This window comes from Globicephala melas, chromosome 4 (genome assembly GCF_963455315.2).
Source record: "Globicephala melas chromosome 4, mGloMel1.2, whole genome shotgun sequence".
In the NCBI taxonomy this organism is placed as follows: Eukaryota; Metazoa; Chordata; class Mammalia; order Artiodactyla; family Delphinidae; genus Globicephala; species Globicephala melas.
This window is the reverse complement of record NC_083317.1, coordinates 57,966,276-57,981,935: the sequence shown is the minus strand read 5'-3', so window position 1 is coordinate 57,981,935 and position 15,660 is coordinate 57,966,276.

The window sequence follows — 15,660 nt, the reverse complement described above, 5'->3', positions numbered from 1 at the left end:
AAATGGTCATCAAAAGAAGTCTACAAATAACTAATGCTAGAGAGAGTGTGGAGGAAAGGGAATCCTCCTACACTGTTGCGGGGAATGTAAGTTGGTGCAGCCACTATGGAAAACAGTATGGAGATTCCTCAAAAAACTAAAAATAGAGTTGCCATATGACCCAGCAATCCCACTCCTGGGCATATATCTGGAAAAAACCACAATTTGAAAAGATACATGCACCCCAGTGTTCACTGCAGCACTATTTACAATAGCCAAGACATGGAAGCAAACTAAATGCCACTGACAGATGAATGGATAAAGAAGATGTGGTACATATAAATGCCACTGACAGATGAATGGATAAAGAAGATGTGGTACACATATACAGTGGAATACTACTCAGCCATAAAAATGAGTGAAATAATACCATTTGCAGCAACATGGATGGACCTAGAGATTATTATACTAAGTGAAGTAAGAAAGAGAATGACAAATACCACTTGATATCACTTATATATGGAATCTAAAATATGATACAGATGAACTTATTTATGAAACAGAAACAGACTCAGAGAACAGACTTGTGGTTGAGGGCATTCCAGTCAACAGAGGTGTTCACAGCCTGCATTTCCTTAACTGCAAGTTTTGATTTGACCATTACACCAAAGCAACACAACAGACTAAAAAGTTTGGCCTCAGTAATATAGAATATCTTCAGATTATTTATTGAATAAACACACATTGCTCAAGCTGTTTACTAAAAATTTGGAGAGTTGAATAAAGTTCTCTAGGAGAAGAAGGGGAAGTGATTGCTGAGTCTTCTGCCCCCCACTCTGCCTGGGGGGTCCCCAGTAGGAAGGTTGACCCGGAGCTTGCATCCACCACTGCCCTGTGTGCGGGATCTTGCCCCAGGGACTGCTTTAACTGTGAATTGTTTACACAATTTCTACTAAGGTGTCAACAGAAAACACTGCCTAAGGGTTTGAGTAGGTGCTGCAGTTTCTTTCTTGGGTGAATTCTGGAGAGACAGCTTAAGTCTCCTTCGATATAAAATAGTTTAATGGTGAGAGGAAAAGTTTGCCCTGGAGTTTTGGGGAAACCTAAGGGCTCTCTTCATTTCCTTAAGAAAGAAAAATTGATTGAAGTTTTGGTGTGTCCCAGCCAGTACCTAAGGCAGAATAAGTGAGACCCAGAAATGAAACAAAAACAGTGAACTTGCAGGAGTAATCCTCATTTATTTTCACCTGAACTTTGAGATTAAATAACACTCAGGGACAGAGAAAGAAAGCTCTTCCAAATAAAGAGATCTTTGCATCTTGTCATACTAAGGGCTGCAATGTTTAAGAAAATAGGCTGGTTTTGAGTCAATTAACTAATATTTACTAGGGTCTTACTTAAGTACTTTTTTTCCCCTTAAACTTTCTATTTGGAAATAATTTCAAACTTTGAAAAAGTTTGCAAAAAGAAAAAGAGTAAAGGGCTTCCCTGGTGAAGCAGTGGTTGAGAGTCCGCCTGCCGATGCAGGGGACACGGGTTCGTGACCCGGTCCAGAAGGATCCCATGGCTGGGCCCATGAGCCATGGCCGCTGAGCCTGCGCATCCAGAGCCTGTGCTCCACAACGGGAGAGGCCACAACAGTGAGAGACCCGCGTACCGCAAAAAAACAAAAGAGTAAAAAAAAACCTCCACATATTGCCTTTACCTAGATTCATCTATTGTTAACATTTTTATCATCTGCTTTTCTCACTCTCTGCATGTATATGTACATATGCACGCATGTATCTATGTGTGTATGTGTATTACATATACATGTGCACATACCCACTAGGAGTAAGTTATGTATACATCATGGCCATTTACCTTAAATACTTCAGTGTGCATTTCCGAAGAATAGGAATATTCTCTTACTTAACCACAGCAGAGTTATCGATACTTCTTTATCTAGTCTTCTGCCCCTATTCTAGTTTTGTCAGCTCATCTGACAAATGTCAGATCTGATTTGCCAGATTTGTCACATCTGATTTGCCAGATTTCCTTTGTAGCTTTAATCCCCCTCCAGTAAAGGATCCAGTCTAGAGCAAGATAGTGCAATTAACTTGCCATGTCTTTTTAGCTTTCTTTAATCTGGATTTTTTTTGCCTTTAGACATTCCTTATTTTGTCTATTTGATGTTGCTTTGTGACTGGATTCAGTTTATTCATTCTCTGCCTTAATACTGCAAAGGGAATATTGTGTCCTTCCGAAGGTATCACATCTGACGGAGCAGGATGTCCATTTGTCCCTTACAGATGTTAATTTTGACCACTTGGTCAAGTTGTCTAATTTCTCCACTATATAATTACTGCTGCTTTTTACCCCCTTGTAACTAATAAGCATACTTCAGGGAGACCATTAGAGACCATGCAAATATCCTGATTGTCATCAAAGTTTCCTCCTTATTTAGTATTTGTTGATGAATCTAGCCTGATTCAATCTTTACTATAATGATTACAGAATGATGACTTTCCAACTCCAGCATTTCTGTATTTACCAGTCAGCTCGAACATCCTACTGTATGCAAGAGCCCTCTCTTTCTCCTCCCTCCCTCCCTCCCTCCCTTCCTCCCTTCTCTCTCTCTCTCTCTTTCTCTCTCTCAATGTCTCTCTCTCTCTCTCCCTATGTATCTGTCATCTATTACCGGTACAGATTTATGAATTCTTACTTTTTTTCAATGGCTTCTAATTCATTAGTATACTTCATTATATTAGTGCTTAAACTGCCCTAGATTTAGCCAGTAGGAGACTTCAAGCTGATTCCTGAATCCTTCTGACATACCCCCAGCATTTTTTGGAATATGTTCTTATTTTTTGAAATAACAAGATATTCCAACATCAGACATTTCTCTGGAAAGTTCCGATTCCTTTCAGCATGAAATTATATTAGTGAACAAGATACTAGTGCCAGTTGTGCTTATTGCTACTGGAATATCTTTGCTTCTTGGTCCATCCAAAAGACAGATCTGGGAAAAATAGGTATGTATATATACATACAACACACACACACGCGCGCGCACACACACACACACACACACACACGATTGAAATTACCACCACCAACAGGGACAGATGGAGATCATATTATAGAAATTATATTTATATAAATATAATTTTTTCCTTATCTTTCCCTCTTTCTTACACAAAGTAGCATATTATATACTCTTTGCACTTTGCTTTTTCCCCTTAACACTATCTCCTGGAAATCACTCCATATAAGTCAATAGAGATTTTCTTCTTTCTTGTTTTTACTGCCGTACAGTTTCCATTTTGTGTATTTAGTATAGTTTATTCAATCAATTTCCTATGTTTGGACTTTAGTTTTTAGTACTTGGGAATTACAAATAATGCTGCCAAGCAGAATCTTGTGCATATACAGTTTGATATTGTTGGAAGGGAGCTTCAGGGCAAATTCTTGAAGAGGAATTGCTAAGTCAAAGGATAAATTAATACGTAGTTTTATTTGATATTGTCAGTTCCTTTCCACAGTGGTTGAACCATTTTGCATTCCCTTCAGCAACATAGGAAAGTGCCTGTTTCCCCATACCCTTGACAACAGAGCATGCTGTCAAACTTCAAATTCTTGACAAGTGATTGGGGAAGAAATAATGTCTCAATGAATTTTAAATTTGCATTTCTTTTAATATGAATGAATTTGAAATTTTTTCAAGTGTTTAAGTGTTATTTTCAGATCTTTTTTGTGAATCACTGGTGTCATATCTTTGGCCCATTTTTCCACAGAATTTTTCAGCTTTTTTATCCTCAACATTTGTAAGTTCTTTATCAATTTGCAAATTCTTTATCACCCTTTATTCGTCATATATGTGGTGAATACTTTCACCTAGTTTATCATTTGCCCTTTCACTTTGCCTTTTTTTTCCATGCAAATTGTTTTTATTTTTAAGTAGTCAGATTTATCCATTGTATGTATATAATTATAGTATAGTATATATTATGGCACATGTCTTTATGTATATATTCTATAGTATATGTGTGTATATATATAACTATATAGTTATAATATCTATACACTATAACAATAGTGTATATATGTACATAAATATAGTATAGCTATATATAAATAGATAGATATAGATATGCACACACATGTATATATGGAGCTAGGGAAATATCCCATTTTCTCAAGAGTTTTATTAGAAATGGGTGTTGAATTTTGCCAATGGCTTTTAAAGCATTTATGGCGATTAATCCTATACTTTTCCTCCTAAACTCTATTTATATGGTGAATTAATTTAAGAGATTTTTCTATTAGTAAGCCCTCCTTGCATTCCTGGTATAATCCTTAGGTAAGGTTTCAAGTTCCATCACTGTCTTAGATGTCAAGGTCTCTACTGAAGTGCCTTTGCTCTATTGACGCCCTCTCTCTGAAGCCTTTTAAAAATATTTCTCACACTCTGTCCCCGAAATGATACCCTCTTCTTTATTCTTTTCACTTCTTTGTACATACTTTTATTTTCAGATGTATCACTCTGTACTGTATTTATTTGTTTAGAATCTGTTTCTACCATTAAACTCTATACTCACTGAAGGCATGGAGTGATTCTAAGAACTTTTTTATATCAGTTTCTTGAGTGTGAACTCTACAGACCCTAAACTGGCCATTCAAAAGAGGTACTCAGGGGACTTCCCTGGTGGTGCAGTGGTTAAGAATCTGCCTGCCAGTACAGGAGATACGGGTTCGATCCCTGTTCTGGGAAGATCCCACATGCCGCAGAGCACTAAGCCCATGCACCACAACTACTGAAGCCCGCGCGCCTAGAGCTGGTGCTCCGCAACAAGAGAAGCCACGGCAATCAGAAGCCCACGCACAGCAACAAAGAGTAGTCCCTGCTCGCCACAACTGGAGAAAGCCCACGCGCCGCAACGAAGACCAAATGCAGCCCCCCCCCCAAAAAAAGAGGTACTCAGGAGCAGTGTTTGTCACACTTTTCCATTAACTAGCAGCAGAAATTAAAATAAATTCCTATTTATAATTATGTCAGGTTCAGATCTACTAGGCATTAAAGCATGTCCATTTGAATCAGGGCAACGGCTTTATGTACAAGAAAAATCCAATGCAACCCAATTACTTATGAGAGTGGAATTATGCTGATCCCAAACCAGTGGTACAAAAACGGTTCTACCACAGATAAAATTCTCAAATCCTCACTTCTCTTCCCATTCAGCATTATCGTGTATTTATGTCTTCACAAGAGAAAGTGCAGAATAGAGAGGTTAACATTTTTTTAAAATAGATTTTATTTTTTAAGATAACTTTTAGGTTCACAGCAAAATTGAGTGGAAAATACAGAATTCCGATATTCCCCCTGCCCCACCCCACAGTCTCCCTCACTATCAACATCCTGTGCCAGAGCAGTATGTTTGTTACAATCAAGGAACCTACAGAGACATATTATTATTACCCGAAGTCCAAACTTTACATTAAGTTTCACCCTTGATGTACCTTTCATGGGTTTTGACAAATGTATAATGGCACGAACCTGCCATTGTGGTATAATCAGTACAGTTTCACATGTCTAAGAAATGTTAACTCTCTACGTGGTTCTCAGGTCCACCATCAAATTTCTCTTCACAATTCATGTAACTGTTTTTCCGTCCACTCCACCCTGCCTTCCCAGCACCTCTGAGTATCTTCTAGCAATAGCTGAATGGCTTTAACACTGTGATCAGTATAGTTTGGTGGTATGACTTTTTTGGACGGTAAATGGGGAGTCGTCTGACAGAACTCAGGGCAAATGCAGGCACATTTCTGCCATTTACCAAGGGTAGCTGGATACGGCCCCCTCCATGTTCTCTTCTTTATGTTGTGATCTTGGGTTTGTTACTCTTCCCCCTTGTTTTCCTCAGTATCCTCCCTTATAGTCACAATCTCACAGAGCCTTTGAGCTAACATGAGGGATCTGAATGAGCAAACCAGATAAAGAATGTAACCGAGGTTAGGAGGGTACAAAGATGTCGGCTGGGGAGAAAATTTTAGATTCTATTGTTCTCATTCCTTTGTTAATCTGCACCCAGCTAATGTCTAGACCCATCACAGAAGCACTAGACAGGGTTTAAGAGTAATTTGAAAAGTGTTCCTTGGTCCCGACCTTGCCTAAGTTCATATTTGCTTGCTCTCTGGTTACATCTTCCTGGCTGGAGCCTGCAGCCTTGCTAGTAGTCACAGAATCCAGGAAAAAAACCAGCTTTGCCAGAGCTGAGAAATAAAATGTTCTGTTCCCACCACTTCACCATGTGTTTCTGGCTGGAACTTCAGCTTATTTCTGCCAGTTAATGTCTTTTTCTCTCAAGAGGGTAACTTTCACTCACCATTTCAGCTGTCTCTGCTGGACACTCAAGCTTCAGCTGGTTGACATAGCCATGACTGCTGTTGTCAAAAACTCAGGCTATGTCCGTCATCCCTCAAAGAACAAAGTTTCTGTGTTTCTGCAGATTCAAGTTCAAGTCAAAGCCATTCTCCTAAATCAGGGTGCCAAGGGGGCTGCCTTCGAAAACCTCTCCCCTTCCTCAGAGCCTCTGAGACAATGTTCTTTCCACTATCTCTGGCCTTGGTTAGTTTCTTTAAACTTTCTTTCCAGCTTTTGATCTTGATTAGTTTCTTTTGTCTTTTCATTTCCTAGTCTTTTTTTTTTTTTTTTGCATACTTTCCTGGCCCTCCCACCCCAGGGGCCAATTATTTCTGCTTTTCTTTGTTTTCTGTCAACAATTTTTGGAATATATTACCTGGGCATTTAAAAAAATCAATATTTACTTAAGTGCACACAAAACAGCTCTTGTATATAGTAAAAGGAGATACCAAAGCAGTTAAATATCATGATATAGTGGAGACTGATCACACTCTGGACTGGAAATCAGAGAGCTGGGTCATCATTTTGACCCTATCACTTCTAATTATGTAACCTTGGAAAGTCAATCTCACAGAGTCTCTAGCTCTTTATTTGTAATATGACCTCTAATGCCCATCGTAACTAAATATTTTATGATTTTAAAGACTTACACTGCAAGGTTAATTTGGTCAAGCTGACCGTATGTTCATCAGTTAAAACTTAAGCTTAATCAAGGGAAAGACTATTTTGATTGAATTGTTTGATTTTCTCTCTCACCCTAGGCACTTGCGTAAGACCTAAACATGCCTACCTCTAGACTTATGCATATAGGTTAACTTTTGCTACAACAATGCTGTGTAACTGTCACACCATTTAATGATGCACATTTGGTTAGGCTGGAGGTTGGTTGGTCTAAATTGGGCCTGGCTTGGGTGGTTCTGCTCTAATCCATGAGTCTCTCATCCTCTTCTTGGAGCCAGCAGTCTAGCCTAAAATGTTCTTCTTATGGTAATGGCAGAGAACAAGAGAGTGAGTCCAACCATACAAAGACTTTCAAGTCTTGGATTAGTCAGGTCCATGGTATTTCATTGTCCAAAGCAAATCATATGGCCAAGCCCAAAGTCAAGGGGTGCTCATGATGCAGGTGGGCAAAGAAGTGAATATTTCTGAACAACAATGTTATATAACACACTGTGCTTTGGAAATGAGTGATGAAAATGATTATATATGGCTTCTTCTCAGTGAAAATGAAGCCTATGATGAAGACATGCAGAAACCTTAGGGATTAGAGTCCAGAGTTGCTGGTTTGAGACAGGCTCTATGAACTTACTTGCACACAATTTTAAGGTGCAGGTGAAAGTGTCATTTTAGTCAAATGAGAGAGGTTAAGATCATAACACTGCCTGAAAATCATCTAGAGTCCTTCTATTTTGCAGAAAATTCCTCTGAATCATGGAATGAGTATCCATCCATGAATGAGCAACTGTTCACTCTATTCAAGTTGGAGATGAATTTGCAAATGTTGACCAGAACTTACTTATAAAACCAGAAGAGGCCACTTCAAAGAGATGGCTAAGACTAAAACATCATGAGACACTTGCCATATGATAGATTGAACAATTACATGACGTATGTCGTACTGTACAACTGTCTATCCCTTTACCGAAACAATCTAGCATCCTCCAACTCAGCCACTTTTTACCCAATACTTCTACACATATTTATGTCTTCTAATGGGACAGTAAAACAAAACCAAATGGTTATCCTTTTGTTCATCCCATGTGCAGGAGCCCGGGCTGAGCATGACGGGAGGAAGAGTGAAGAAAGACTGGAACTGGGGTTCTTATGCAAGGTATTCTGTTTTCCTCCAGTGAAAATAAACAACTGAATTTCAGTACAAAGACTAATTGCACTTTCCCATTATTTGGAACTCTCGCTAGAACTTTCACATTTTCTTCTTCTTGTAATTTTCCTAGGGAATGCAACAAACCTCAGAGGTTATCATAATTTTGGCAAATAGCTTAGAATGTTAGCAGATGCCCCAAAGGGAAGAGGATCATGTATGGACATAAGCTTGAAACCCTTGTCATCCCCTCAAAGAATTAAAGTGAAACATAAAAACACTGCAAGTATTTTTGAATGACAGCAGCCTAATTTGCACTTCTTACATAAGCAAGAAAATCCCTGCAGATAGCATTAGGTGTGAGCTTCACATAGCCTCTCACTCTTGTTTAAATTTCCAGCATGTGCAGATGAAAGAGGGTGAGTTGCTGGGAAAACAGGTCATTCAATTCTGACATCCATTTCAACTGCAGCAGAGACTTGGCTAGAGGGTGATTATATTAATAAAGCACCATATCTATCTTTTCGATAGGATTCTAGCAGAGTTTTGCTTGTGTGGCAAAGTCTCAGAGGACTAGAGTGTCTCCAGCTCATGACAAGGCAGATCAACTCCAATGGACTCTTGAATGTAGGTGTACTTGATGGGAGGTGAGGCGGCTTGAAAGGCGGAGGTCTTTCCATGCTTGGAACAAAACATGGCTCCTTCAACGCTGAGAATGTCAGGGGGTGATGTATGTATAATATATTTTTTAAAGTAGAAAACAGAGAAAGTGAAAGAGACATGCTTCCCTGGTTCTCTCAGATTTTTTTCCTGGCGTAACCTGCTTTTTAGTCCTGTTATGATAGTAGCATTAATTAATATTTATGTGATACTTTATAATTTGTAAATCATTTTAATCACAGCATTATATAATTTGCATTTAGGAATTGAATATTATTGTCACCATTCCATAGATAAAACTGAGGCTCAGAGGTTTTAAGCAACTTGTTCAAAGAAACCAGCCCAGCAATTCAAGCCTTTTAACCAGAACCTACACTCTCCATGGCAACTGCCTCCTAATAGAAGAAGTGTTTCTCTTATGTGGGTTAAAACATTCCTTCAGGGACAAAATTTTAAAATTCTGGGACCAAAGATGGCAGCTTTTCTAATAGTCCCTTTGCCAACCTCACCCCCAACCTTCACCCACTCACTCACTGTGTGTATACTGTGGGGAAGGATGGAAGCGGGAAGTAAACTCTCCTGAGTCTCTGAGTTGATTGGTACTGGATGGATGATGCCCACATCATCCATCTTCTGTTTGTTTTAGTGAATATTCTTAAAGTTGTCTTTGTATAAAGTACTGTTCTATGTTAGCACAATTCATCTCTCTCTCTGAAGCGCCTCAAGCATAAAGGTGAGTGTGGCATTTAGCTGCACAAATGCTCCAGCTCTCTTGATATCAGGAAATAGAGGTATATCTGTGAGCAGATTTATGTCCATGACTCAAATACTTCTACCCTTTGTCTATCAATCCATAGTACCTTAATTTCTCCAGAGAGAGGGAGAGATTGTTTTTCATCTCTATGTAACACAGACATTTGAATGCAGAACAATAAAAAAAATCAATTCATATTTTCAGATTCCCGTTTTCTCATTTTAATATAAAAATCCCAATGCCTATTACCTGGTTCTCTGATGCTTTAATGGAGACAATATATATATCAAAAGGTGGACAAAATTCTAAGAAATTTGCACTTCTATCTTTTATGGGAAATTAAGAATTTCTCAAGGTCACGTGGTGGCCAAAGTGTAGTACTTGGACAAGAATCCAGAATTTCTGACTCTGTTTGGTGTTTTATTCACCACAAAACACTCCATGCACATGGCTATAGAGTCTTCGAGGGTACTCTAAGTAGAAGGTAGAGTACATGGTCAATGTTATCTGAGACAGTAGTAGTAAGATACGTGGAAGATCAGCTCTATGTACTCTGAGGGTCTCCTCTAGGCATGGCCTAATCCAGACTGATCCAAAGTAGCTGAGTCAGAAAAGTGAGGCTTAACCTTCCATGTCATTTCAGAACGATGAGTGGAGGGAGGAGAGTTTTGGAAAATATTTCAATAAGACAGAAAAGGGGTAACACATTGCTTGCTTGCTTGCTTTTCCCCGTGGGGAAAAAGGAAAAGGGCAGTAAAAGCCCATTCTGCTGAAAAGCAGGTGGAAATTTCTTAAAATTACCTTTCTCACTCAATTTCACACTTGAGCATCTAGGCCCAGCGGGGCCCAGGCAATTCAGAGATGCATGAAAATGAAAAAACTAATGAAGATTAAGAGAAAAATCAGTTTCAGTTCTCATTTCATGCCCACTGACTTGTTCCATCCAGTGAGTGCTCGAGCCTGAACAGGGAGAGGTGGGACGAAGTCGGAAGCTGTGCATCTAATCCCAACTGTGTGGTGCCGGGGAAGCTAGGTAGCCTCTCTGGGCTTCTCTGAGCCTTATTTCCTCAGTTAAATATGAGATAAATGCTAGGAATGATATTTAAAGTGCTGAGTGAATATTTTGTACTGAAAAAAGTATCTGTTCCTGCATATCTTAGTATTGGACTCACGTTTCTTTTTGGTATTGACACAATTTTCTCACTCCAAGACCAAACAGTACAAGGCAGGAAAAGAGCAAAGCTGCCACAGTCACTGGCCAGGACATTCCATCTTTGGGCTGATTAACCACAATACCTGTGGCATAAAGAGAGACGAACTTTAATGCCAAAGTTTGGCAACTGGAAGGCAGGATGAATTGAATTAGTTTGCTTACCTGAAACACGTTTTCTCCAAAGGCCATGGGGTGTTCATTGATCACAGTCATGCTCTGGGACCATATCTATGTCTTGTTCTCATATCTGTTCTTGCATTTATACAATTGCTTTTTTTCACATGAATGTCTTTCTTGTTAGAATGTTCCAGAACTGATCTTTTCTTTTTTTTTTCATTTCCCCAAGACCCTGGACAATTCCTGGCACATGGTGCCCAGTGAAATGGTATTTGTAAGAATGACTAAATAAAACTGATCATCTGTAAATTTGTTTTCCAAATTCACTTCAGTAAAGAAAACTTTATGTGTAGAAATATTGATCTAGCTTTGTATTTTCTTATTCTTTAAGGAGTCATTAAATGCTTTATGGAATATTCGTGTGTTAGGAGGAGCAGGAAAGAATAAAAAGCATTATAACAATTCAAAGGCTTGAAAGTCCAAAGCCAAAAAGGCCAGAGGCAATATAAATATAATATTCAGGACTGTTTTACTTTTTCTCTAACATGAAGGAAAAATTAAGAAAACAAACTCTCTTAGGAAATAAGACTGTCTGGTTCTGCCTAGCAGAGAATAAAAGGGAATGTTTATAATTATATAGTTGCTTAATTTTTTCCTTTTTAAAAAGTGTTTTATGATCACGTTAAAGATTCAAATAGTACGAAAATACAAAACTACAATGAAAAGGAAGTATCCTTACTTCTTCAGATGCCAGCTACCCACACTAGAGGCAATAACTTTTAATAGTTAATTATGTATCCTATCAGAAATTTTTTACTCATATATAAGCAAATATATGTACCATGAATATATATCCCTTCTTATTACAAATGGGGGCATACTGTACATACTGTTCTGTTCCTGGTTTCTTTCTCTTAAAAAATATTCTTGGAATACTTTTCACAGAAGTGCATAGAGGTTTTCCTCATTCTACAAGATTAAATTACTGGCTAGTTCCCCAACGTATGGATCTACCATAGTTTATTTAATTGGCCTCTTAATGTTAGATGGTTAAATTGTTTCCAGGCTTTTCTTATTTCTAACAACACTCCAGTGAAATTCCTAATACATTATAGGTAGATCATTAGCTCTTCAGATTACATAAATTCTTTGGGCAAAAAGTGCATTTTTGTATCAGAATTATCTGGATTGTTTTTGTTTTTTCATCATTTTCACTAGATTATAAACTGATTGTAGGTGGAGACTAGTTTTTTAATTGTTTTGATTACCTCAGATTTATTACACTGCTTTTCATAAAGCAAAGTTTCAAAAACTACAGGCCAAAAAACTGGATTTCAAATATTAGTTACCAAATCTCTTCTATGTTTTACGTAGTTTGGATGGCAGCCACATGATGTCATGTTAACACTGGGTATCAGTGCTGAAGATTTTTCCTCTTACAACACGTATCCAGGGATTCAAGGTCTTCCTGATGCTCACGCTACTCTAGCCCTGTCAAAGCAGACACTGAGGGTACCCTGGAAGCTCACACAGTCCTAAAATACGTAACCGTGTGGCTCATTGTATGCACAGGTGGCTAGAGAGTTCACAGTAGTTCAAACCACTGGAATATCATGATCACAAAAGAAAGAATCTCACAAGAGGTCAATTTAGGACTACACAAAGCTCTGTTTTAGTAACGTCAAGACTTACTAAGCTCTGCACTGGTAATATGGTGGAATATAACATTTTACCTCTAAAGTTTTAGAGAAATGAAAGAACAAAAGGTTTTAAATAGGTCTTCTAATAGGTCTTCCATCAATGCTTACTAATTTTCTCCCAACCAAATATAGAAAATGAGACCACTGACTTCAGGAATGTCTTGGTGGAAAAGCCGAGCTCCAGTCTTGCCCTGTCTCTCAATGAGGCAGTTCTTTAAGGCACCAATAGTGAAAGATGTTAGTAGGATGTCAGTTTGCAGCTCTGCTACTATGTGGTGTGCAGGATGGATGATGCTCCAGTAACTGAGGACTGTGTGACCCTCAATATGAAATAAACTGAGTCCCCAGGTGGAACGTTCGTCATTTAAGTGAATACCTTCTGAAGGGAAAGAGTTGATTATGGCTCTGAATTTACAATCAAGATCTGTGTTGGGAGGGTCCTAACTTTATTGAATACCATGACCTCTTATGATATAAAACAAGGGATTACATTTAACATTGACAGAATTTTATTAGTTGAATTATAGGAATACTCTTTTTTTTTTTTGTGGTATGTGGGCCTCTCACCATCGTGGCCTCTCCTGTTGCAGAGCACAGGCTCCGGAGGCGCAGGCCCAGCTGCCGTGGCCCACAGGCCCAGCCACTCCGCGGCATGCAGGATCCTCCCGGACCAGGGCACGAACCCATGTCCCCTGCATCGGCAGGCGGACCCCAACCACTGCACCACCAGGGAAGCCCTATAGGAATACTCTTTGTTCCAAAAATCAGACTATACTTTCACAGAACTGAAATGTTTCTCACTACTTTTTACCTGGCTCATTCGCATTCATTTTTCAGATTTTAATTTTAAATATATCCTCAGAGAATCCTTTCTTGTTCCCCAATTAAAATCAGAGCTTTCTGTTAGACTCTGGCAACACCTTGTACTATACCATAAGATGTGTCACAAATAAATTGAATTGCACGATTATTTATTTACTAAATATCCTCTATAATAGATTATAATCTTCAGGAGGCAAGTGTTTTCAACGTATACCAAACAACTGGCACAGTACCTGACAAATGGCAGGTACTCAGTAAATACTTGTTGAGTGAATAAAACATAAACGTTTAAAAAGCGGTAAATGACTCAGCAGTGATATGGATATGATTATTTTTAGTAGATCCATTGGCAGTTGTGGGAACTTCTGAAAATGCTCTGGCTGTGCTGGGGAAGGCGTCACCTAGGGATATGAAGGGGATATCTGATCTGATCCTAATGACAATCTCCACCTGGTCAAGAAGTGTAAAATTGTGATTGGACTTCACTTGCTATTAGCAAGGGCTCAATCTGAATGGCCTAAATGCTCCTAAAATATTATCTGTAAAATTTACTAAGGACCAATTTATGCAGGACTGGTATCCTAGGATCTAACAGTTACCAAAGAGTGAAACTTCCTATTGGTTTAAAGAAAAAAAAGAGAAACAATACAGCACATAAAACAAAATAAGATCTGCTAAAGAATCTCCATGAGAAGTGGTTATGGGAAAATGTCTGAAGTTGGTGTCATGGGAAGATGAGGCTTACCCATAGTAGCCCAGGTTATCAGAGGTCCAATGGATCAAAATGCTGATTCTTCCCACTCTAATATGTTTGATAAGATCATAAAAATTCCTCTGCAATATCTGAGTAGACAAATCCATGTCAACAAATCATTCCATTTTCCAATGGAAAATTAAAACTTAAAATGCACTTTAATGGATTTGGTCCCCAAATGCTATTATGTAGATTTCATTTTGAAATAAAATAGAGACAAATCTAAGACTTGTTCTCTACCTTTTTTGAGTGACTGGGAAGAATTTTGGTTCCATCCATTGTCATTTTTATCATCACTGTCGTTTTCATCAAGATGCACTTTTAAATACCTGAGATTGGCTTCGTTCTCATTTTTCCCCTCTGATCAAATAAAGCAGACCACAACCTTCCCTGACACGAAATTTTCCCTAAGTGCTCACCATGAAGTGTCGAACCTGCCCTTGAGGGGGATGAACTGTACGTCTCACTGGGCATCCATGAAGCTGCTAAAGGAAGAAGATAATGGAAAAGTTAATCTGTATAAGACTAATTATTTTATTGTCTCTTCTTGACCTTTAATTGAACCTAAAAATTCAGCACACATTAGAAGGTCCCAAAATAAAGTGGGAGTTGAGGGAATGCTTGTGGTCCAGATGTTTCTAATAGGGAAGGTTTTGATCACAGCCATTTAAAGCAGGAAGAAGAAATGGAAGAAAACACTAGGAGAGGTTTTTCCAGCCCCAGAGAGTGTGTTGTGACTGTTCTCATGTCTATCCCACAGAGGAGCTAAAAGAATGAAAGCCCAGGTGTGTTACAGTGGCCTTCAGTAAAGAAAAGATACCAATAGGACTTTTTTTTTTTTTAACATCTTTATTGGAGTATAATTGTTTTACAATGGTGTGTTAGTTTCTGCTTTACAACAAAGTGAATCAGTTATACGTATACATATGTTCCCATATCTCTTCCCTCTTGCGCCTCCCTCCCACCCTCCCTATCCCACCCCTCTAGGTGGTCACAAAGCACGGAGCTGATCTCCCTGTGCTATGCGGCTGCTTCCCACTAGCTATCTATTTTACATTTGGCAGTGTATATATGTCCATGCCACTCTCTCACTTCATCCCAGCTTACCCTTCCCCCTCCTCATGTCCTCGGGTCCATTCTCTACAGCTGCATCTTTATTCCTATCCTGCCCCTAGGTTCTTCAGACCACTTTTTTTTTTAGATTCCATATATATGTGTTAGCATACGGTATTTGTTTTTCTCTTTCTGACTTACTTCACTCTGTATGACAGGCTCTGGGTCCATCCACCTCACTACAAATAGCTCTATTTTGTTTCTTTTTATGGCTGAGTAATATTCCATTGTATATATGTGCCACATCTTCTTTATCCATTCATCTGTTGATGGACCCTTAGGTTGCTTCCATGTCCTGGCTATCGTAAATAGAGCTGCAATGA